This window comes from Octodon degus, unplaced genomic scaffold (assembly GCF_000260255.1).
Source record: "Octodon degus isolate 3935 unplaced genomic scaffold, OctDeg1.0 scaffold00724, whole genome shotgun sequence".
NCBI lineage: Eukaryota > Metazoa > Chordata > Mammalia > Rodentia > Octodontidae > Octodon > Octodon degus.
The window spans coordinates 11,761-37,184 of record NW_004525300.1 but is presented as its reverse complement, the minus strand read 5'-3'; the positions used below and the strand labels follow the sequence as shown (position 1 = coordinate 37,184).

The following is a 25,424-nucleotide window of genomic DNA, read 5'->3' as shown; positions in this document are numbered from 1 at the left end:
TGCCTTGGGTGATGGGTGACTGGGACAGAACTAAGCCACCTGGTACTACGGGGTATAAATACCTTAATTCTGCCTGAGCCGGCGCCACTGTGGAGCTGCCAGGCCGAAGGTGAAACCAAATGTGACAGTCACTAATATTATGCCAGTGTTAAGTTTAGGAGGGCCTTCCCCACCCCCTACAAAAGATACTATACTTAGTCACTTGAGAAATAAGCTGTGAAATTTATGCTGAACAGTGTACTGTATTAACAGATTAAAATTATTACCCCTAGCCAGGTGCGGTGGTGAATGCCTGTAATCCCAGCACTCTGGGGGCTGAAGCAGGAAGGTCACAAGTTGGAGGCCAGCCTGGGGTACGAGAGTGAGGTCAAGGCCAGCCTATGCTGGTAGTGAGACCCCGCCTCAACAACGGCAATTACTACCCTTTTTAATATGCAGGGAACTGTACCTCTCTGCCCTTGCAGGTCAGCTGGCCAGTACCCAGGATACCGACACCCTCCTGCCCCAGGCCTCAGAGTTTTTTTTTAAAATACTCAAAATCAAATTTTGGCTGCCTTCTCCCGCTTTCTCACCCTGTGCTACTGTGTACACACTGCCTGTGTTACTGCGGAGTGAACACAGGCCATTAATTCTACGTTTATAGATTCAAGGAAGAATTGTATTTGCAGCCAGCGGCAGTAAGGCATGGACTGGAAGCTGAAGCCAGCCTGGGAAGCTTACTTAGTGAGATACTGTCCCAGAGTGAACCGATCTTTAAAAAGCCTGGGGATGTAGCTCCGTGTGAAGGCCCTGGATTTAGTTTCCAGTACTGCTGAAAGACAAGCGTAATTGCTTTTCACAAACTAAACTGTTCAGTGAGTGATGGAGGCTTGCCTAGCCTGCACCCATCCCTGGGGCTTACCCCAGCACCAAAGAAACGAAATAAAAACAATAGATAAGGGAGGGTGATAGGGAGGTCTGATCAAAATAGGCTCTATCTGCATGTATGAAAATGCTACAGTGAAACCCAATATTTTGTAAAATTAATATGCACTAATAAAAGCAGACAGTTATAGGTGCGGTGTTCAAGTAGCCCAGACCTACCTGCCTTCTCTGTTATTTACATTGTACAACACTGTTTTGTAATCAGTTTTTAAAATGACACCTAAGTGAAGTTGATAGCCTATTTACTAATCTATAGCTGCTGCCAGCAAATTATAATGTATGCTGGGCCTGGCCTGCACCATTCTGTGGTTAATCTAACTCTCCAAGACAAGATCAGGGCCCCCGGGGTATCTCCGGTTGTTTCTCACCCTTCCTGCATTTTTCTCAGGGTCTGGTCTCTGGGTTATCTGCACCAGAACCACTTAAGGGCTTTAAGATTGCAGCCTCCGGGGCTTCTGGGACACTCCCACTGGCTGAGGCTGACTGGAGAGAACTCCTCCTTCGGATCTGTTTACATCTGTGTATTTAACTAGCAGTTAGCTCCTCAGCTTCTCTTCCCATAGAAGAAAGAGACCATCTGCTTATCTCCTTAGCCAAAAGCCGAAAGGGCATTTATCTCCAAGATGAACAGTTGAGTTTGGCCACTGGGACCTGTAGTTCCCCTCAGAGCTGGGCTGGGTTGCTGTGTTCTCTAGGTAGGAATCTTGATAAAGCCACTTCTGCCTGGCTGGCTCTTGTGGTGGTGCTTGGAGTTGCCAGCCCCACATGAACCTGGAAAGTGAGGTGTTAGTAGGATCCAGCAAACCTCACCACCAGTTCAGGGGCAGTTGACCAGGGCAGCCGTTTCGGTCTGGGTTTGCACTGTGAGAAATGTGACGCCTACTTCCAAGTATCTTCGTCCAGAAGAAACCTGGCGGTTGCTTGAAATGCAGCTTTTAATTCACAAGAGCGTATACTCAGGAAGCAGAGCTCAGAGCCCAGTCACCTTCTGGGAGGCTTGGGCCCCACAGCTCTCTGTACTCCTTGAGAATATCAGCAAATTCTCCATTTGTTAAGCACCGGGTCCCTTGGCCCATAGTTTTTACCCCTCCACCAGCTTGAAACTATCTCTGTTTCAGTGACCTTTCTTGGTTTTTCTTCTTGGTTTTTCTTCTTGTTTCAGACTCCAGGGTTGAAGGCAGATTTCTCTCAACTATGGCCTGAGGGAAGAAAGGGGTGTCCTTTTCTCTAGCTTTGTGAAAGTTGAGGAAAGAGTACCTGGTTGTTAATAAAAGGCCAATAATGACTGGGTATCTGTGAGGGTTCATCTATGAAGGACTGAACCCAGGAGAAATCAGGGTGACATGGTGGCATTGTATCACTGAAATCCTGCCTTGTTTTCTTTTTAAGGAACTGATTTGTTCTGGTACATTTTACGTATACATGATGATCGCATTCATTGAAGGGAATTTGTACCAGGGCATGATATGACTTGATTGTTTTTGTTATTTTCCCCATTCCCTTACCCTTCTTCTTCCCCTCCTTATTTATAAAGGCATTGTTTACATTTTTGAAATCTTTTTCTGCCAATGATTCTTGTTTGTTTCTGCGGTACTGGGGATTGAACTCGGCACCTTGCACTTGCGGGGCAGATGCTTATGCTGCTGAGCTGTGTCCCCGGCCCCTTCAAGATAACATTTTAGTAGGCTTTACAGATTAACATTAGAAATACTTGTGTGACAAACATATGACCTGAGTAATTGTTTATGATTAGATGTCAATTCATGGGCATCTCTGTGTGATCCTAAAAGTGTCTCCTGCCAGCCTCTGTCTTCCCCACCTGTGCTGCCCTTAGCAGCTCCCCTGGCCAATTCACAGGGTGCAGGGACTCTGGAGAGGTCTGTGTGTCCCCACCCCTCCATGCCTGCCTCTCCAGAGCCCTAAGACTCCAAGGGATCTTTCCTAAATATATTTGAGTTGAGGTGAAAAAGGCAGGAAAAATGGAGCCAGAATTTTTAGAAAAATGGCAACAACTTTGATGTGTTCATCTTAACCTGCTTTTAGAGAACTAGGATTTAGTATTAATTTTGTGGACCTTTCACCAAAATCCAAAACAGGAAGCTGTATTCCGTGTTCCTGTGAAATCTGAGGTTCTTACATACTTGGCGGTGGCTAAGGACAGCACGCGTGTCTGGCTGTGACTGCCTCGTACGTGCGCTCACAGTAAGTGCACAGAAGTTGAACACGAGTAGCAGTTGAAGTCCCAGGTCTTATCTCTCTTCCTACGTGTGGGGCCGAACCGTTCTCCTCTAAGGCTGATGCCTTTCTGCAAGGTGTGTGAATAGTGCTTCCCTGGTGTGTGATGGGACCGTGAAGACTCGGTTTTGTTCTTCATGTTTGCCTGTCACAAGGCTTTTAGTGGTTTCATTAGCCAACAGATAAATGTCGCGGGTGTGGATGTTAGTGACGCTTAGTGAAAGGACCAGCCGTCCTCTCTTCTCTCCTTTCCAAAAGCCTTGGCTCCTTGGCCCCGAACACTTCCTCTCCCCATGTGGTGTTTGCAGACTTGAGCTCATCTTTATTGACTGCATTAATATTGAAGCAAAACATACAGTTGTGCTTTCCTGTGGCCCTGGGCGGCGCTTGCTCAGGAAGACTGGCTGTTTGTGTCCCCAAGCCTACTTCTGTGGAAACCAACTGCTCCGTTTTCTCATCCGTCCCATTTTCCTTTGGAAGGGACCGCTGTTCCAGCTCATACTCCTAGCTAGTGGTTGACATTTTCCTAGGAACTTTGACTTGTCAAAAGATTAAAATGATTAATTTACTGACAAACTTAAATTTTTATATTCTAGTATGTTCCAAGTCTATCCTCCCTCCCTTCCTTTCTTCCTGGGCTAGAAAAGGAAGAGAACGTAGGGTCTCCCTTGTGTGTGCTGGGCAAGCACTACTGCTGAAGGGCAGCCACAGCCCTTGAGCATGTTTCTCGGGTGATCTTCATTGTACCATTCTTCTTGAGTCTGTATAAATGGACATTTTTAATTCTTGCCGTTCTTAACCTCCAGTGCTGTAAAAGGAAATTAATCTACACCCCTGTTCTTTGGGCACACTTACACAGCAGGCTCTGCCACTGTCGGCTTGAGTGCATGCTTGGGGTTGGGTTCTAGAAGCTTCCAGAAGCAAGTGTGGGGGCACAGCATCTTGAACCATACGAGTGGAACGTTTTCAGGGCCATGTGGACCCGCGTGTGACTTCTTGTCTGCTTATCCTCACAGCTTCCATGAGGCAGTCTCAGGCTGAACCTCCGGACCTGCGCCCAGAGATGTGGATCGCGCATGAGTTGCGACGCATTGGAGACGAGTTTAATGCCTCTTACCCGAGGAGGGTAAGGACGTGTTTGCTATTTCTCTTCCCCAAATGCTCCCCACCTCACTCCATACTATAAGAGACAAAATGAAGACGAGCAAGGACTGCATACTGGTTTTGGACACGAAGATATCCCCTACATGTGACTGCCCCTTCTTTTGCCTCTACTATTTTCCATTTGTTTTATGGCTGAATTTCATGGCTTAAATCACTTAAAAACATATAGTAGGAAGCTGCAAAGTATTTCATGAGCAGAAACCTTAAAACATCAGTGCTAAAAGTGGAAGTTATTTATAGGCTTTGAAAGACTCCCATGTGTTTAAATACTATGACTGTAGTTTTCAGTCCATGGGAAGCGCTTCTGCAGAGCTAGAATGTCAACGTGCGTTGTCACTGAGCTCCAGGGAGCAGTGTCAACACTAATCTAAAACTCCTGCCCTCTGCAACTGCCCTGAGCCCACGGAGGGAGCTGTCCCTCTTAGGCCTGCGGTGGTCCTTGCGCATGTATGATGGGAGTGGCTAGGAGGCCACTAATCAACGGTGTGCAGTTTGGGGTGGACAACCTTTAAATAAAGGTAGTTGACTGCCACATAAATTTGGAGATGGATTCTTGATTCTCACCAAAAAAAAAAAAAAAAAAAAAGTGTAAATGCAGTGTATTTAAATTTTTTTCTTTCGTTTTCATTTGGTAGAGTGTCCTATGACTGTTGAGACCCCTTTTCTGTATTGAGGATGGTTTAAGTGGGTCAGTTGTGAGTGACTGTCCTCTGAGGGCCACACTGACAGTTGCGGGATCTGAATGATGGAGCACGTTCCTTGAGACACCTCGGAGATTCCTGTTTATCAGAAAGGAAGGATGCTCATCTCAGTTTATGGGCGACGTTATAGTCCTTCATACCATTATCTCATTCTGTCACTTCTCTTCTGGCTTTATTTATTTTTTTCCCTGAAAATTACTGTCTCATAGAAAGTGCCTCTTACTGGTTGTAAAATCTCTTTCCCTTCCTTGACTTGGGTAAAGTCGTGCTGAGAATATCCTGGAATTTCTGTCCTACTTTAAGTGCCCGCCCTGGGCCCCGCCAGCTGCTGCTGCTGCTGCTGCTGCTGCTGCTGCTGCTGCTGCTGCTGCTGCTGCTGCTGCTGCTGCTGCTGCTGCTGCTGCTGCTGCTGCTGCTGCGCGAGTAGCTGTCCCCTGCCCGTCACTTTGAGTCGTTCCTGGTTTGCTCTTGGTGGTTAACACTGCTCGCATCTTCCGTGCACTCTCGCCAGGCCGCCTGGCGGCGTCTCTGTCGGAGCCTGGCCTTGCACGCCAGCTTCTCTTCCTGTCGTCCTGTGGGTGTGTGCCCATGTGCCTGCTGGAAGTGTGCTGCAGTTGTAGCTCTGTCACCACACAGGAAGTGTCACACTGAGGAATGGGCTGAGGACATGCTCCTGATGCCGTCTTCAGCCGGCCCGTGCCTGCAGACCTCCCTGCCACGGGTGGGCTCACACAGCATAAGTACTCAGCAGCCCACATATGAAGTGGTAGATTTTTTTTTTTTTTTTTGAAAGTTGGTTGATGCTATGATTTACTATTAAATTACATTCTCCATAGTTCTTAGGAGTTGGGTGTTACTGCACGCGGCTAGCCTTGGTTCTCAGTGGAAACGGGGCTGCAGTATGTTTGGGAGGCTGGCCCTCATGCTGAAGCCAGGAAGACGCGGGCCTCTCCAGAACCCGGGTTCTGGGCTGGGTCCAGCAGGTCAGGTCACTTCTGAATCAAGGCAACACACTACCATCATGCTGCGCCCAGCATCCCCTGTCTTGAAGGGGCTTTGCAGGTTTCTTGGGGGTGGACCTGCCTGGGGGTGGGGCTGCCTGGTCCCAAGTGTCCTGGAGCCAGGAGCTCGGCACTCAGCTGTGCCACACAGCTCCCGCTCTCATGCCCTACACAGGCCTGCTGGCTGCAGAACTGTTGTAAGAATATTCTGAAAAGTTTCTCTTTCAACCACAAAGTTTGAACTCACAACTCTACAAGGCTTCCCCAGGGCCTGCTGAGATCAGCCCATGAGTACAGGTCCCTACGGGGATGAGACATAGGCTAAAGCTAGAAGGCCACCCGCCTGTCCCCTGACAGAGGCTGTCCCGGTGGTGGTGCGCGGTTTGTGATCTTACCTTGACATTGAGGCTGAGGCTGTGCACAGCTTCTGTGAGCGTGCATGTATGTCCTCACTTCTCTTCCCAGGGTTGTTTCTTGGAGTCTTGTGTAGCAGGGCATCTAAGAAGATCGTCTGTTCTTTCCCATGAGACGACTGTTCCCCATGCTTTTGTCAAAACAAATTTATGTTCGGCTTATTGGACTGTTTTGCAAGATTTTATAATTGTGCATTTTTTGCATATCGTAAAAATATAATTCAGTGCTAAAGTGCAGTCACTAAGAAAGGACTTCAGCTTTCCTAGCAGGCTGGGATACTTCCAGAAAGGACTAGCGAGATTCCAGGCTGTAACAGAATTTCTCTAAAATGAGGACAGAAGAACTCTCCATATTGAATATAAATAGCCAGCTCAGAAACTGGACTCTGGACGTCTGGACTGTGGCACAGTGACCCCCAAAGCCACCAGCGGCTGTCCTGATAGTTGTTAGGTTGGAGCCACCTGGTGTCGGTAATGCTGGGGATGGCCCATCACGGGCGCAGGGAGGTGGCACCGGCCATGGTCTACAGTGTCGTGCCTTCAGATCACCTGCCGGCTTTGCAGGGTGCCCGTGTACTGCCACGCCGCTTCACAGTGGTTTCAGCCTCTTTATGCATTTCCTCCTGTCTGTTTTGCCTGACACCGTTTCAGAACCTTCCTTAAAGCATTGCTCTTTCATAGCCAGAGCCTGACCAAGCCCGACAGGGTGCTTTCCTGTTTTTCCAGTTAGAGAAAGAGGATGTCTTGCGTAGTTGTCAGTACTAGTGGTGGCCTGTGGTACAGGGCTGCAAAGCCAGACCTGAAGGAGGCGAGGGGCACATGGCAGGTGAGCGCGGCTCTTCACCCCTGGTGTCCCCCCTGGCCACCAGGGAGCTGGCACAGAGCCTTGCTGCTCCATGTCAGTGAGAAGTTTTGCCAACTTTGCTCTAAAAATAACTTCAGGTTTCCATCAGTGTTGAAAGAAAGGCACAGAGAACTCTGCTAGTGTGCCACCTGCGAGTCCCCAGTGCGCACAGGTTGTCACATTTGCTTTAACAGTGCCCCTGTTGACACATGTCCGTACTGTTTCCACGTGGTACCCTTGCCCTGGCTCTTGGTCCTTCAGTATTTCCTAGGAAGAAGAGTGCTCTCCTGCGTAGCCACAGCCTAACTGCCAAAATCGGGAAGTGAACTGTGTCCCACTGCTGTCATCTGATCTACAGACTTCAGCTCTATCAGTTCCCAAATGTCCTTTGTAGACCCACCTCACCAAAAAAGAAAAAATAATAATAATTACAAAGGTATTTTCTGGTGCCAGATTCAACCTAGGGTCATTCCTTGAATTTTGGTGCCTTGTCCCTTGTTCCACTCATTTGGCACCGCTTCTCAGCCTTTGCCCTTGTGACAGTGCCCTTTGTGAAGGAGCTGGAAAACCGTAGCCTCAAAGCAGCTGGTTTGCCTGATATTTCTGCATGATGCCATCACGGGCTTGGTACAAAAATGCTGCTATCTTTGTCCCTAGTACCTTGGCTCCAGAGTCACATGGTGTCCCTCTGTCCCCTTCTTGGTGCTGTTCAAGGGTGGTGTCGTCTGCTATAGAGTTAACAGTCTAAATCATTTAATGGCAGCAAAGAGCTTGTAAAAGAGGGGGAACTTTCCTCTCCTCCATAATTTGTTTCCTTTGCCTTCTCGGGTTTGTGGCTTCTGGTGTGTCCCGTGGGTCACTGTGCTTGAGTTGCTCTGTGTATATCATGTACCTTGATACCTTGGTGTCTCACCCACTGGGCCGGTGCGGCCCGCTGAACCTCAGTAGCTGTGAGTCAAAGCCCAAGCCTTGGGGTTTGATGAGCCCTTGGAGGTGTTGGTCACTGGGTTGACGGCAGCCACATGGTGTGCTGTCTCTACTTCTTGTGTCCACCTGGCAGCGTGGGACACATACACAGGACTTGTAGGGGGTGGGCAAGCTGGGGGACACAAGGATGCCAGGGGCCTGGAGGGAGGAGGAGATCAGAGACGCTGGCTATCTTGAGGTGATGGACGGATGAACCCTTGCTTTTAGCAGAGCGGCAAGGTGTGTGTGGCAGCAGGACAGCTGGTGCCACGAAGCCTCCTCCTCATCCTGGGAGGTAGAGAGCCTCAGTACAGAGACAGCCAGATTTCTGTGTTCAGAAGCAAGCCTCACTGGTTCCTTCCAAGACTCCGAAACTGCACGAGGGCACGTGCTGGCCTGTCTGCTGCAGGTGACGTCAGCTGGTGCAGGTCATGGCCCTGTGCCAACGTGAACACTGGCTCTGAAGGCCTGGTGTCCCTTTGGGTGGGCATCTTGACCTTGGGGCAGTGGAGGAGTGTGGGCCCTTCAGAACTTGAAGGCTTTTTGTTTTCAGAGTTAATGAACCTTTCTGCAGCCCTTACCGGCCCTTACTGCTCCTGGGATCTGTCTTCTGGGCCGTGTGGTCTGTGTTTCCAGCCAGCGAGGCTGCTCGCGGTGTGTGGTGACTGGGGGATGCTCCAGCGGTACACAGCCGTGGACAGCCATGAAGGAAGCTCCGATGGACTCTGCAGATGGGGCAGGAAGTGGATGAAGACTCATCTGATCACAAGAAACAGGGCATCTTTTGTTTACACTGCCTACTTCCTTCTCTGTCCCCGACATGTGTGGGCATGAATTGATTGAAGTTCTGTAGACCAAAGTGTAGCCCTGAGTCAGAGAAAGCAGAGGGAAGAGGTGGCCTGCAGAGGAGTTGTAATTAAACAGAAGCCGAACGGAAGCATGCACAGGGTCCCTGCATACCCGTTTGCTGTACTATGACAAACTTAATCTTTATGTGACTATCCCTCCTGAGAAGTAGGATCCTCTGTGCGTCCTCACAGTTCCTTCCATAGATCGTGAACCTGTGAGCAACGTTCAGTGGAGCAGCCCCGCCTGGAGGTTGCTTGGTGACCAGAGGCACCAGAGATGCGCGTCCTCAGCATTGTTCCTCCAGGGCCTTCCTTAACTGACTAGTGGAATTTCATTTAAAAAAAAAAAAAAAAAAAGCTGCTTTCTGCTACTGTCTGAAAAACAACTCATTAAGAGGCTATCAAATATGAAATTCAAATTAGATCTAACTCATAACACGGAGAGTTGCCCAACTTACAGGGATTATGGAATGGCACTTTTCACTGCAAAAGCAGTCATGGGGACCAGAGCTAAATCTGTGCTTGTCGTTGGTGACACCATTTTCAGGTGTTGAAAGGGTTTTCTTTGGACTAGAGGCTCCTTTTAGGAGCCTTCCACACCTCTCTTGGGACACACCTGGCAGTGCTACCAGTGTGGTGGCCAGAAGCTGGTGGGCACTTAGGTTTAGGTTTTTTTCCCTCTATGGACTTGTGGGGGAACTTGTGTTCAGAGTCTCAAAAGGGCTTTCTGTGGCTTGTTGGGGACAGAGTGTGTTCTCCTGGGACAGTAGGACTCTTGGAGAAGCTCAGTGACTTTGGAGTCAGACCTTAGGCCCTGGCAAACCAGGGACTCTGTTTGCCTATTTGTCTTTTAAATGCCGAGGAACCGCTTGTGAAGCAAGCGTGTGTTTGGCCCCTCTGGCGCGTGCTGCGTTGTACACAAAAGTGCGAGGAGGTGGGGCGCTGGGTGGCTGGCTGGGGCAGGCTGGGTGCGCTGGTGTGCATCCCCACCACGTGAGGGTCCCCGTCAGTCTGCAGGTGCTATGCCTGCAGGCTGCTTGCCCATTAGCATATGACCAGGAGAAGATGCAGGTGCCTGAAGGGGACTCCAGGGAGGTCTCACGGGGTGATTTTTTTCACGTCTGGAGGAGGAAATGAAGATGCACACAGAGGAAGCCTTGGCCCTCTGCAGACACACAAAAATAATAAGCTGCTTATGTCACCCTTGGCAGGACTCCTACCGGCTGAGCCAGGGCGGATAGGGTTTGGTTGTGGTTAAGGTGCGTTACGTCTCACTTAGCACTTTTCTGAGGCCCGAGCACTTCAGAACAGAGTGTTCCTGCTCCGCATCGAGTGGTTCAGCTTGGGCCTCACAGAGCTGGAAGAGCAGGCTCCGGCTCCTCGGGGGCCAGCCGCAGCCTTCCAACACGGTGGTCAGGAGTCAGTCACCCCAGCCAGCAGCCAGCCCTGGCCCTGGGTCCTGGGGTCTGAGAGCTAAAGCCCCCCAGGCAGCAGTGTGTGGTGGGCAGCTGGAGGAATATCGGGTGCACACAGCCCCAACTGGGCGTGAACCTGAGAAGTGATTTTTAGTCCCACAAAATGCTTTAGCTGAAATAGTTTTCTTGAAATGGCTCATTGAAAATAAGATAAAGGTTTGGTTCATGAAAGCACAGTTTTTATGTGACCTTTAAAGACCTCGTGGTCACCGTACCAGCCTGGCCTCAGCTTTGCTCACCTGCAGTGCTGGAGGCAGGCTCAGTCCTGGTGTGCGCGGCCAACCCCCACCTTGTGCAGCTGTGTACCACCAAGCTGTTAGGCAGAAGCTATGTAAATGAAATGCCCTGGTTGCCATGGTGATAAATAGACATCGAGTTTGGTCTTCGGATGATGTCCGTTCAACCTGACAGGCGCAGTGTGCTCTGAAATTTGAACCGAGGTGGACTTAAGTTTTCTGTCTGAAAGTGGAGAGGAGGCCCCTGGGTGCTCACGGCTCACTAGCCCTTCCGCCTGACCCCGTCCCACTTGGCTGCCGTGTAAATAAACACAGCGTGGGCTGTGAGGTGTGAGAAGGCAGAGGGACGCTGCGGTTCCAGCCTGCACATGCCAGCAGGGTCTAGGGCTCTGCGTGCTCCTCGTGAGCACTAGAGGAGCGGACATCACCTTCACAGTCGCCAGGATCTAGAGCAGATTCCCTCTGTCCTCCGTCGGTCCGCAGTCCAGAATTCAGTCTCCTAGAGCATTACCACTTCTTAGTAATAAATCTACATAGGAAGGGGAAAGCGTAAGATGCCTTTGGGCTTCAGGGTTGAAATGCCGAGAAGCCTGTTCCTGATCGAGTTAAGTTCCTCTGCGTCTGGGTTGTTAACCTAGCCCCGCACCAGACCTTTTTGTTTCTGAGAATATAGAATTGAACCAGCTCTGATAGGATGATGCAGATACTGGCACATTTCCTTTGTTACGTTGGCTGCCGGGAGACTCCTACCTACTTCTGCTGCTTGAATCTCACTTTGGTGCTCGGATGAGTCTTTCTTGATGTGATTTCTGATTTCGCTTGACCTTTGCTTTTATCGTGCCGTGCACATCTGTTTTTCGCTGCACACTCCTCCCCCCATCATGGATTTATTTGGCCCTGCTGGTGGAGCCCAGATTCGTGGGCTTGTCACCTGCACTGGCTAGACAGACTGTGAGCTGAGCTTTGGAATCACTTGCTGGGGCCTCTTCTCCCTTCACGGCGTACTCTGAGGCATGCTTCCAGTCCGAAGCAGAGCTTCCTTCCTCTCGGAAGAATGAGGGGCTGCCCAGGCTCCAGGCTTGTGCCAAAGGAGGAAGGTGGCTGGGCTCCTGTCTCAGTCATGCTGATGCCCATGTTACATCTCCATTTTGGGAGCGTGAGCACGGCGCTTGGTGGGTTCTTGGCAGGGGTTGTAGACTGGGGGCGTATCCCAGCCCGCCTCCTCCAGCCAGTCAGAGTGGGGAGAGCTACACTGGCATATCTGCCACGTCATTTCATTGAGCAGCGGCACTAGGTAATTCTGTCCCTAAGCTTGGGCACCCAGGGTTTGAAAGGCTGCTCTACAATAGCTGACCTCTTCAGAACAAAGCCCATCTCCCTCTGTGGTCTCCCTCTGCAAGAGAAGGAAGCCAAACTAAGAGCTGCCCCTGTGGGTGGCTAGTGCCCCCTGGCCAGGCGCCTCGGGCAACCTAGAGTCTAGTTCCCTTTTGTTTCCAAGCACCTGCTTCCCCTGATAGAGCAAGAGAGCATTGTTTCACTGTAAATTTTGGGTATTAAGATGTAGTTAAATTCTCTGTGCACTAGATGGGCTGTCCCATGCATATCTTGGAAGGATGGCTCTAGAGCTGGGGCTGCAGGTCAGCTTCCGCTTGCCTCCAGTCCCCCTCCTGCCCCGTGGGGTGCATCTTGGGGCATCCATGCTGCTGTCCCCATTCAGTGGTCTTCTCTGCACCAGCTGTTCCCCTAGGAAGTGGGCTCGAACCCCACTCAAGGGCATTGCCATGACCCCGCCCACCCCATCAGTGTGTGGGAGTCCCTGCAGGCACACTGCCAACACTGCTATAGAGATGGAGGCATTTTACATCTTAAGAGCAGAACGCCTGTGGTGTCCCTGGAGCACCCTAGAGACACCAGGCCCTGTCTTTCCACTGGGGGATGAGTCCGTGGGGGAACCATCCTACAGCTCGGTCATCATTCATCTCGGTTTATTATGAGAAATCAAATCCCTTCCTGCCACTTACTCTACGTCCCCGGCTGTTTGCCCTTCCGGAGCGCAGTTCCAGCCCAGAGGCCGCTCACTGCCGTCAGGGTCCAAGGAGGATTAGCCCTGGTGCCCTCCTGCCCGGCTCCTCCACCCACCTTCCCAGACACACTCTGCTCTCTGCCGTCTCATTTACCTCTCTATTGTTCCTGTCATATAATTGGGTTTATTATCTTGGGCTGGTGACACAGGGATCACGGGGAGGCCTGGGGGACACACAGGTACTGTGAGACCAGCCCACAGTGTCAGGCAGGAAGGAGCTTTGGTGGGGAGGCCTCGGGGACGTGTGGGACCTCTGTGAAAGTCACTTGCCCCAAATACCCGGCCTTGATATAGCTACTGATATAGAGCATAGAGATAAAATTTCCCAGCAGGAAGGGGTGCCACTCCAGGGTACTTGGGACATGGGGTGTGTGTGTGTGTGTGTGTGTGTGTGTGTGTGTGTGTCTGTCTGTCTGTCTGTCTGTCTGTCTGTCTGTCTGTCTTGTCTGTCTGTCTGTGTAGGGAGGGAGGGTGCTGCTACATATGGATACTTCAATTGTTTTCACTTAGGAGAAGATTGAGGTGTTTCTTTCTTTTTTTTTTTTTCTTTTAAGTAACCGTCTTCATCCAGATGCACCAGTGTAACAGACCTTGATGTTTTCTGAGCATGGGGACTGAAACAGAGGTACCCAGGTCTGTTCTTGGAGGTGGTGTTTTCACATGGACAGTGGCAGAGGGAGAGTGGAAGGTTTGCTAGCACCACCAGCACAAAGCACCAGCGAGGGGGGAAGTGGCCAAGCCACACAGCACTGTGCCCTCGTAGCCTTGGAGCCCAAGGCCCCTTTCCTTGGCCTCTACGTGGCCACCTTCCCCGTGTCTTGATGTGGTTGTCCTTGTGAATCTTCCCTGACTCCTCCTGTGGACACCTAGGCTCATCCTGGTCACTTTCCTGAGACCCCACCTCCCATCTGGTCATATTTTGAGTGTGTGAATTTGGGGCCACTGTCCAGCCCACGCCAAGGGAACCAGAAGCGTCCCAAGAGAGATGGCACTTCTCGGTTCTTTGTTTTTTTCCGGTGCTGTTGATTAGGATGATGGTGCCTTTTTATACTGTCCAAGGTAGGCATGATGGGGTGTAAGTGCACCCTTGGCCCGCAGACAGCCCTTGGAGCTGAGTAGGAGCCACTGACCAGGGTGGCCCTGCAGGGAGGGACCAGGAAGAAGGTTGTAGAGCTGCTGCCCTGGGTGCATTTCTCCTGTTGTTGTGTGGCAGCCCCAGCAGGAGCTCCCCATGGCCATTTCTGGTTGGGCCTCCCACACCCCAGCAGCTAACTCATTTCCCCACCATGCAGTAATCATAATTACAGGCCCAATTCCGTGTTCTGTCTGGGATGTATCATCCTGCCCAGAACCATGGGGTCTGTGCCACCTGGAGCTCACCCCCACCCCGTAGGTCACTCAACACCGAAGTCCCTGCTGGGGAACATCACGGCCGCTGAGTCAGCTCCACTGTTGGCCACCTGCAAAGCCCCACTGGCACCACCAGGCCCAGGCTATGCTCCGGCAGCCACACTGAGTGTGCAGCCCAGGGTGTTGGGACAGCCAGCTGAAGAGCAGGAGCCCGTCCTCTGGCTATTTTCTCCAGTGTGGACCATGAGCCCTGGGCCAGGTGTTTAGGGCTTGCTGGACTGGCACGACCCTTTCAGTCAGGGTTGCATGTTGAAAAGCCATCATTGGCTTGCACAGAGCACATGCCGCATCGTGTTGTCTGTCCCCCACCATCCTAGAGGGAGATGCAGCTATTTTTTCTTCCTTTGCCAGGAGTCCCTGCATCAGCTACCCCCGCGCCCCCTCAAGGGGTGGCACATTTCTCCCCTGGATGCTGCCAAGTATGAGCAGTTGGGACCTGTCCCTAGGGCCACCCAGCCCTCTTGCTGCTGTTGGTCTGCCCAGGGACGTGCAGGCAGCCTCGTTCCCTGGGGACACGGGCTGGTGGTGACTGACACAGGGTTGGCCTGAGACCTCTCACCATGGATTGGTGGTTCAGTCCATCCAGCGTGCACTTTCTTCATTTTAGTAAGCTGTGGTTTATTTTGAATAAGCTTCTTTCAACCTATTAATATTACTCTGCACCAAAATTAACCTTCCCCTTAATTTTTCTCACACAAGAAGGAGCAAAGTAATTTTGAAAGTTAAATCAAAACAAAGCAATCTTATGTGTAAAGTCGATAAAAATCGCAGACTGTGGTTACGGAGCGCCTCCACAGGAATCGCTGACATAAAGCTGATTTCCTCCCGCCTTGTTATGGAAGGAAAAGGGGAAATGCCCTGGCCTTATCACGTCCCGTTGTGTTGAGCAGGCGCTCGAGAGCGTGTGTAAACAGAGGCGAGGGGGAGCTCCGCCGTGGCTGGCGTGTCTGGGGGGACGTTCTGGGCCAAGGGGACAGGCAGTGTCCCCGCCTGACTCATAGCCTGTGGTTCCCAAGACTGCGCCTTGGACTTACTTCCCATGGGGAGAGGGGGTCCTGCAGCCGGCAGAGTGTGGCAAGGCCAACTTCAGACCTTCAGGTGAGCCAGGAAAAGAGGGGCTCAAGACAGAGGCGTCCCGTTCCCTGCCTTTCTTGCTTCTCCTAATTTATGCTTTGCATTTAAGCTGTGCAGTGAACTAGAACCCAGGGGCCATCTCTGGGTGACCTGAGGATCTGATGCCTTCAGATGCCCCGTGGTTTCCTCGGGCACAAGGTGGTCGCTGTTGACCAGCGGGAAGGCGCCTTTTCACCCTTAGTTGCTCCTTCCTCCCCAGACGTGGGGAGGGGGTGACTCAGCCTCGCGTCTGTGCCCGCGAGCGCCCTGCCAGGTCACAGCACAGTGGCACATAGCAGCACCACTTTATTTAGCTTCTTAGGGCAAATTACCCCAAATCACTGGTTTCTTAAATAAATTACAACTACCAGAAGTTTGCCCCTGAGGGAGTCTGAAACTTATTTGAATGTCAGTGAATGCGGATAGCAAGATCCTTTCCCTCTGCCAGCTCCTTCCCTTCCTCTCCGCCCTGCCTCTCCCCTGGGGACTCCAGCTCTGTGACAGGAAGTGGTTTTTGCCGCACACCTGTGTCGACGACACTGGAATGTTGAGGTCCAAGAATCCCCTTGAGGTTTTCAGTGTTCTTTTGGTTGTTGCCCTTTCTCTCCCATTAGCAGAAGAAAACCTGCCCAGGGAAGGCCGCCCTTCACGCTTTCCATCTCGAGGAGAAAGGCCTCCTGGAGCCATTTGCCGCCATTGCTGTTCGCTTCATTGTGGGCGCCCACCTTCCTTGCCAACCTCCGGAAGAACTAACAGGCTTCACTTTTATTGTTTCAGGTATTCTTGAATCAACACCAACCCGCCGAAGACCATCCCCAGATGGTTATCTTGCGACTGTTACGTTACATTGTCCGCCTGGTGTGGAGAATGCGTTGACAGGGTCCTCATCACAGAGCCAAGATACCTTCAGACATTTCGCCCGTGCCACCCGACAGGCCTGGCCCGCGGGCTCTTGGGCCACTGCCACGTGGCCACAGGTCCTTCCCCTGGCGGTGTGCAGAAGGCAGGCAGCGCGCACCCGGCGGCCCTGGATGTGAACTTGACCTTGTGCGCCTCGCCACAGGGCAGAATTTCCAGTAGAAGTTTGTTGTGAATGTAAATGAGGGAGGGTTTTTCTTACTTTCATTTTTTCCTTAATGTACAAAATCATGGTTCTTTGGATCAGGAGTATGCCAGAATGGTGTTTACATGCCGTGTGTGGATGTGGGTTTTTTTTTGTTTTTTTTTTTTTTTTTTTCCACCTTCTCTAATAACAGGTTTTTTCAGAAAGGAAATGGAAACTTTTTAACCAACTAGTGAATGATTTTTGTACTAAAGTTTTAAGAACCTCAGAAGATTGTGTAATCCTAGCAGTGGAAACTGAGCCAGCTAATTTATAATGCTGACTTGGTTTATTTTTAGATTACATTTTTTAAAAAAGGCAGAGAGGTGTGATACGTCACCTTCTTCAAAGTTCTTTGAACTTTTTCTAATTATTATTAATACCAAAAGAGTTTTTATGAAATAGAACTGATTAAAGGGGTAGAGGGTGGACCACTCCCATCTTGTAAATATCTATTTACCTCCTCATATTCAGTTTTGTCGAGGGCAAAGTTTCCGCTGGCTCCACACGGTTTTGCCGACCCTCATCTGTGACTAGGTGCGTCAGGGCTGGCCGGCAGGTCTTCCGCAGGGTGCTTTCCTAAGTGTCCTCGCCTCAGAGCCAGTTAGCCCGTGCCTATGTCCTGCCCAACCTGTCTGTCGTCTGTCTGTCTGTCGCTAGCAGACTGCTGGGGACATGCTCAGTGTTGACTGCTCTTGGCGTTAGGTGTTGGTGGCAGCAAGAGCAGTGACGACAGGCTGAGTGGCCACTTTTGCACACCCCGAAGGCACAGGGCTCGCCCTGCACCCAGTCCCGGGGGTGCCATTCCCACGCGTCAGGACAGGCGTCAGATGGCCGGCTCCCAGGCACCAGCGTAGAGAGCAGCGCAGGGCCCTGGGCTGCGATCCCGCGCCCCGCGTCTCTGCGCTTGCTTGGAAATAGACCTAGTCCTCCTCTCTCCGGTGCCGTAGAGTGCTGGGCAGAGGCCGAGATGGTCCTTGAGCCTCGGAGGCATCTCCTTTTGCTTGGCTCATTCTCTTAGGACACCTGGATCTTGCCAGGCCGCTGGGGCCTCCCCCTGCCATCCCCTGGATTTCTGCAGGGCCCACCCCCACATCCACACATGGGTCAGACGTGTCAAAAGCCAATGAGCTAAACAAGGACAATCGGGCAGCCACTGGACAACCCAAGAGACAGATGAGGCGTAGGGAAGGAGTCTGGACCCTGTAAAATCTGATGATTTTTGAAAACTAATCATTAAATAACCTTCTGAAAGGAATACAGGCGTTTTCCAACACACCAGCAGTGCCCAACAGCTGTGGTATTTGCTTTTTGCCTGACGGGACCAGTGTATTCACATTAAATTAAAGAGGGAAAAAATCCATTTGTATCTTAATAAATTTATATACGTGTGTGTATATAGGTATATGTATGTGTATATATGTATATATATATTGTCTATATACTTTTTCCTTTAAGTAGAGGTGATTTGATTCCATATATTCTTCCTTTTTAAACATTTTTCCCCTAAAATCTCCTTTGAGTTTTAAATATTTTGAAATCTCTATTGGAGCTCAGTGTGTTTCTTGATGTGTTTTGAGCCCACCTGTAGGGTCCCACACAGCCCACAGTTGTGTGGTGATGGTGTTGGGTTGCAGTCACGGCCCTACACACACCCACGTACACACGCGCGCACACACACACACACACCAAAGACCTGTTCTGGGCCCCCGCTTCCCAGATCTCCGTGCTCGGCGCCAGCCTCTCTGACCAGAGCACTTTACATTTCTTAAGTCCTGCGGCGCCCCGGGAGCGTGGTGGGGCCAGGGCCGGGCATCCGCCCATGAGCGTGCCTACCTCTGCACGGGGCCGCTGAGCCCCCAGGCTGGCGGAGGAAGCGGCTCCCAAGGATGTAGGTGATTCTAGGAATTGTAGAAGTGTTAAAGATCAGGATGCTGGCCCCAGAACTTGAGGGATGACTGGTTGTCGCTGTACTGTATCTGTTTATGCCTCCCTGTAGAAAGCCTCCTTAGTGGGGTATACCTTTTACTTTTATGCTTATTATTATTTTAAAACTTTTTTGTAGATCCTTTTTTAAAAAAAAAAAAAGTGATGCGGGTTTTGTGCCTTGATAACCTCTCCATGTGAGGTTTGTAAAAAGTGTCCTGTGACTTCACACCCAGATGCAATAAACACAAGATGGCTTTCAGGCTCATTCTTTGGATTTCCTGCCAAGAAACGAGTTAATGAAGAATGGGGGTGGGTGCTGCAAAGCCAATTTTAAATTCCTTTTGATTTTAAAGAAATATGTGGTAGAACACGGTGTTCTCCTGTTTCCCCTGAATATTGTACATGTTTCTGTCTATTTATTAGATTAGGTTATATTTTACTTACCAACTGAGCCAATGTTTGTGTGCAATTGTGTTCCCTATACTTTTCTTGTAAAGTTTTGTATAGCTTAAATGAGTAAAAGAATCACTGTTTTTCTAAACCTTTTACAGAATCAAGGATTGTAAATATTGTAGATTCTTTTTCTGTGTAATGTGTCCTACTGTTTCATAATGCTGTAACTTGTAGAAATATTGTATATTTATTTTCTGCTTATTTAATGTCTTAAATTCTTGAAAGTGTTGACATTGACAACCCCCACCCCACTCCCTGCTGCCCCAGGGCTGCCTCAGATCCTGAGGTGGGAGGCAGCAGCTTAGTGTGTGCAGACCATGTCCCCTGATGAGGCCCCCAGCTTTGCTCCTTGGTGTTCAGCTCTTGGGCTTTGCTAACCAAAACTGGAAGGCTTCAGAATTTTACTCCCAAGAGCCAGGTGAGATACATGCCTCTGATCCCAGCACTTGGGAGGCTGAGGCAGGAGGATCGCCACGAGGTTGAGGCCAGCCTGGGTTACATAGTGAGTTCAAGGCCAGCCTGGACTACACAGCGAGACTCTGTCTCTAAACATTTTTTTTTTTTTTTTATCTTTACTCCTAGAAATCCCATCAACCTTCTGTTTGTTCCAAAGCCTCTAGCTTCTCATAGAAGCATATTTGCTAACTGCAGGCCATATCTTTAATAAAAAATAAAAGTATTAGCAGATGGGGAAGATTTTTCCATTGAAAATTTATCCCTGACAACTCAGTGTTGAAAGAAAAATGTGCCACCTTTGGGGTTGCCGCCATGTGGTTGTCCAGGGCAAGGCACAGGTGGGACATGTGGCTCCTGCTTTCAAGGGACCTTGGGTCCCTTGTTGCCCATTGATGAGTGAGTTCTCCCCACCTGCTGCGCAGGCTCCTGTACTCTGGGGTGTGGGTGGACCAAGCCCTTCATCTTCAGAAGCCGGCAAGATGCCATCCCCCAGTATCCGGTCACTGCGTTTGGTGAGCTACTGTTTCAGGTCCGTGTCCACTTCCCGATTCCCTGTCCCCTGCAACAAGAGAGATTGGGACCCTGCTGGGTGTCCAGACAAAAAGGTTCAGAGAGGCCCTGGGGACTTTTGGCAGGACTGGGGACATACTTCTGCCACCGACCCCTGCTGGTTGAGCCTGGTGCCTGTGTGTGTCCCCTCGGCTCCTGAGCCTGTGTGCCCGAGGTTGTGACCACACGTGTCGCTAAATCAGCCAGGGTCTGCCCCAAGCAGTTTTGTATGAAAGAAACATCCTCCAAGCCCCACCTAAGTAACTTGACTACTTTCATTTGGGGATCTCAGTCTTTAGGAGCTGTTAGGTTTTACATCCCGGTTCTGTGACCACTAGTTACTGTATCCGGACCCATCAGGTACCTACCCATTTATAAATAGCACTGATCCGCCTGTATACTGATCCATCAGCACGTTTCCTAGGACCCAGCATATGTAGCATTTGTATCGCAATTTCCCTGGCTTACTTGTGTTTTGCACTGACAAATTTTGACAGGGTAATTGCCACTTTACTTGTGCAATACTGCTGTAAATAACTGCAGATTTTTTTAAGAAACTCAATCTTTTATGTTCTTAATGAATTTTATATAAATAAAACTTTCAACTAGTTTTTTGGTGAGCCATTTGGTTTGTTTTCTCGAGCGGCGATGACACTGGATTCGCGTACCACACGTCTGCCCTGTATCAGTTCTCACAGGTATCTTGGAGGTGGAGCGCGTCTTGCTTGAGGACATGCTGTGTAGTATATTTAAGAGCAAGACATGCTTTAAAATTTTGGAGTGGCTGGTGGGATGGACGGCAAAGTCGTCTGCTCACGGGGTCGGGTATGACTCAGGCTGAGTGCAGGCAGGCAGCCCCGGGCCTGGCGGGCGCTGCTGTCTGATCCCACGGTCTCGGGCAAAAGGAAATCGAGTGGGAGCTGAAAGGGATGGTGCACAGGACTAGTTCCGGGACCAAGGGGTCACCTGCAAGTGCTTGGTGTCCGAGGGAACGGACCACAGCTTGTCCCAAAGGATGACCTGAGATCTGCGCCTGCAGTGCCCGGTGGGGACGAACTGAACTGGGACCAGGAAATGAAAGCCTGCTCTGGGGACACGAGTCATCAGATCCCAAGTAAGGACATAATTTGCCTTTTTCAAATAGGTATTGGCAAAGTGTTGAGCTGGGTTTTAACCTAGGATTTCTTTTTCCTACTTTTGAGTGAGTAATACACAAATGCAGTTTTATATATTTTATTATACCAGGGATAGAACTCAGGCCCTTGCACTTGCCAGGCAAGCACTTATCCTACTGAACCATCTCCCCAGCCCTATTAATTATATCTTAAATCACATTTCAAATCAAGTTCTAGCTGCCACCCTCAGTTGTCTATCTCCTCATCACGCTTGCATTTTTCCAAACCCTTTTGTCTTTTACCTACACTCTGTGTGTGTGTGTGTGTGTGTGTGTGTGTGTGTGTGTGTGTGTTCATACTTCCACAGTGGTTTTGCATTTTCTATAAATGCAGCTGGGTTCTTCTTTTGGTTTTGGGGTTTTATTTTTTGAGACGGTCTCAGCTTCAGGCTGGCCTTGAACCCCCTACGTAACCCAAGCTGGCCTCAAACACACAGCAATTCTCTTGCCTCAGCCTCCCCAATAAAGGCTATAACTTCGTCCGTAGTTCTGACTTCAACAGGTGTAGGATCTTCCTACCTGGAGTGATTCCAGCCACTGTAGCGGGCACTCAGGCGTGGGTGTGAAGGTCTGTTAAGCAGCACCCTATTCCCTGCTCCCAGGGAGGCAGCGAATTGGCCTCCAGGCTGATGCGGTTGTGGCCAGTGACTGCCCCCTTCACCACCACCACTAGCTGACAAGCATAACCCTGGCCCTTGCTGACACATTACTCTCAGTTTGTGGGTGAAAAGGGAGGTGGTATTTTTTTTTTTTTAAATCTGTTGATTTTACTGACAGGCATCAGCATTTGCCCTTTCTTAAGGATTATGTTTAGTTTTTAAGGATTATGCTTATTTTTAATTGCATTTTTCTCTTCCTATTGATGATCAACTCTTCATATATTGTGAACAAAAAACTTATGTGCTAGAAATGTTTATCCTTTAATCATTTATCTTTTATCCCCCAACTTCTTATTACAAAGAAGAATTTTTTTTTTTTCAGAACCAGGGATTGAACTCAGACCCTTGCACTTGCTAGGGAAGCGCTTATTCTACTGAGCCATCTCCCCGGCCCCAAGAACAAAATTTTTGAGACAGGGTCTTACTTGGTCTTAGAGCCTCAGGCTGGACTTGAACTCGGCGATGCTGTTGCCTTAACCCCCCAAGTGCTAGGGTTTTGGGTGTGAGCTACCATACCCAGCTATAAAAATTTTAAACAGAAATATCAGTAGAATTTTACAGAGGACTCCTGGCACTCACTGCCTAGCTTCTACCCTTTGCTGCTCTGGCTGTCCATCCATCCACCCCTTAGAAAATCTTTTGGGAGGAGGATGTTTCGAAGTGAATTGTTGTCATTAGTGACCTTATTCCTGAATAGGCAACATATATGTCCTTCATAGTCCACTTTCTCACAACTTTTCATTGGTGATAAGATTTGCACAAAATAAAACCTCCAGTGTTGTATGTATTAAATGTATCATTCACTAAGTTTTAACTGAAGAAACAGCTGTCACCTAAGGCAAAAAACATCACCATAACTTCTGAGAGTTCCCTCCAGGTCCTGGCCTGGGGTCCTTCCCTGCCCACCCCTAGGAGTGACCTCTGACCTGAGTTCTCACCATCATAAATTAGCTTCGCCTGTTTCTGAGCGTCCTACGAATGGGCTCATCCAGGATGTGGTCACCTGTGTCTGGTTTCTTTTGCTCAGTGTTACGTTTTTGAGATCCATGTTGAAGTGACAAGCAGGCAGTCCATCGTCCTCGTGGGCCCCCGAGCTTTCGCCGGTCTAAGATAGTGATGAATAAAGCTGCCGTGCATGTTCTCATAGAAAGCCGAAAAGGCCTCGTTGGTGTGTGTCTGTTTTTGTTCCACTGCAAGGTTTTCATTGCATAAGATATTTATGCAGACGTGATCATTTTAGAAGTCAGATTTTATCAATTGTAGGTTTCTTTATTTTTGTATCTTGTTTAACTCAACCACTTGAGGACAAAGTTTTAAATATTTTTTATCATGTAACAGTCTAAGACTTTTTTTTCTTCATCTTCACTCACCTGAAATGTAGTTTTTAGTTTTCAGTGATAGGAAGTTTGAACCTATTTCCATTTTCCCCAACCCCACTGTCATCTTTTTCCACCAACCTGAATAACCCTTTGATAACATTAAAAGCTCTTAGCTTTTCCTTTTCCATTGATCTTTTAAATTTACATTACTAATTTTACGGTTTTAATATCCTTGTTTTCAGACTTGCCATGGCTAGTCTGTATTTTCTCTTTCACATACATTTTAGAATTATTTTAAGCTTCTCCAAAAGGTCTCCTTTGGAATTCCAATGAGTATATATTGATTTAGGGGAGAATCGCCATTTTTCCAATGTTTCCCAGCGTGTGTAGCATTTCTAGCCATCTGTTAGATTTAGTTGGGTGTGCAGGACTTTTTCTTCCTGTAGAACCTGAACAAAAGCTGGGCGTGGTGGCGCGGTGCTGCCATTGCCGCAGGAGGATCAAGATGTTGATCTGAGTGATTTAATGATGTAGCGAGATCATGTCTCAAAACATCAACATAAAAATTGTAATTTAAAATGTTTAGGGCCAGCCAAATAGCTCAGAGGATTAAAGCACCTGCAAGCAGGCCGGGGTTCTATCCCGGGTTCTATCCCCGAGCCTACCGTGCCGGCCCCATCCCCAGGGCACGGTGAGATGACAGTTGAGACTGGGCATGGTAGAAATACAAAATAAATAAATAAATAAATATAAAATGTTTAAAACCTGTGCCTTTCCCGCTAGCTCCTTTCCAGTGGGAGGGCACCAGCCTCTGGCATCACGCCGTCCTCTCACTTCAGTCACCCTCCATGCCCTGCCTCAGACTGTTCCTCTGCCTGAGACTCCCTGGGAATGGTACAGCAAGAGCAGGCTCACGGCCAACCCAAGGGTCTTCCCCAGCACTTTGCATCTGGAACAGACCAGGTGAGGAGGGCAAACAGCATCCTTAGGCCCCCGCACTCCTCAGCCTGGCACTCAGGGGCACCCCACCGCCGCCAGCAGCAGCTTCCTGTTGGCCTGTGAGCACTGTTCCCGCCTCTCCAGCAAGGTCTGTTTGTGCTCAATTAGCCAGAGTTGGTTTCTATTGCTGGCAGCTGAAACGCTGACTCATTCCTACCTGTCAGAAGGAGTGAACAGAAAGGTCTCGAGAAGTTGTCTATAAACAATATGAATTGAGAGGTGTGGGGCAGCAGGCTGATCGTTAAAATTCCCCACTGGCGAGACCAGAGCAGGGCTGCGAGGAGAAGGAAACTAGCAAGGCAAAGTGACGGCATCTAATCTCTTTGGGGAGCATCCATCCCTTGGTGCTGTCTTTTGCTGGAAATTCACCTTTCCTGGGGAAACTCCCAAGTCCTTAGGATTTATTACCAATGTCCTAGTTTCTGGGTATGTTCTCACCTGATCGCAGGTATTACCAAAAGGAACTCAATAGCTGCTCAGCCTAAGCTCAAAACAAAAGGAAAAAATGACCCCAAAATCATTGACCTTACTAGTAGCCTAATGAGAGCCCACTTAGGCCACAGCTCTAAAAATACACCACAGGGATTTCACAGTCCTTTGTGGCCATTTTGGCCTAGAAGGGGCATTAGCTTATGCTACCCATCTTTATTTTAGTAGTTTAGATGGTCATTCTAAAACAATGAATCTGACTATTACAGTGTACCCATACTGCCCTGCACAGATGAGAATGTAAAAATGCTTAAAGCTAGGACTTGCTAAGGAAGCTGTGGCACCCAAGGTCTTACAACCAATGAGCAGAAAGAGCTCAGGAAAGTTCGGCCGGGGAATTCCCAGGGAGGGGCCTGCCACGCCATGAGGCCTCTTTGCCACCCCCCACAATGACCCCTCACCACTGAGGAACTGTTCGAGGATCTCACACCCGTTTCAGAACCAACAGTCCTCAGAAGTCACTGCCACCATTACTCCTGGTGTGTGGGCAGGAAATCTGAGCTCCGTGGAGTTTAGGCTATGTGCCCAGGGGGCCCACATTCACCAACATGTGATCCGAGGTCATGTGGCTCAAAGCATGGGTATCTGCTCACTCTGTCCCTCTCGGCCCAAAAAGACTCGGAACAAGAGGGTGAGGCCAGTCAGGGTCTGCCTCCAAGGGAGGACCACAAGGTACCTACCCTTACCCTAGAAAGAGCTCCAGGCTTTGGGGGCCATATGACTCTGTGGCCTGCTGCAAATCCACCTCAAGGGAGTATGTCTATAGGCCGGGGTCTGTGCCCGTCCACATGGTATTTCAGCTTTAGCAATGGCTCACCTCATGGAAACCCTAGTTCTGACTTCCAGTCTAGCTCAGCATTTCCTGCCTAGTCCCATACTCCT

The 25,424-nt window shown here is 49.6% G+C and overlaps 1 long non-coding RNA gene across 1 annotated transcript; it reads left to right on the top strand.

Annotated features, from left to right (window-relative positions):
- The first annotated feature begins 4,179 nt into the window (after nucleotides 1-4,179).
- LOC111814859 lies at nucleotides 4,180-18,589 on the top strand. The gene is made up of 2 exons (XR_002819734.1): nucleotides 4,180-4,285; nucleotides 16,191-18,589. It is a non-coding gene; the product is annotated as an uncharacterized LOC111814859 (long non-coding RNA).
- Nucleotides 18,590-25,424: the final 6,835 nt, after the last annotated feature.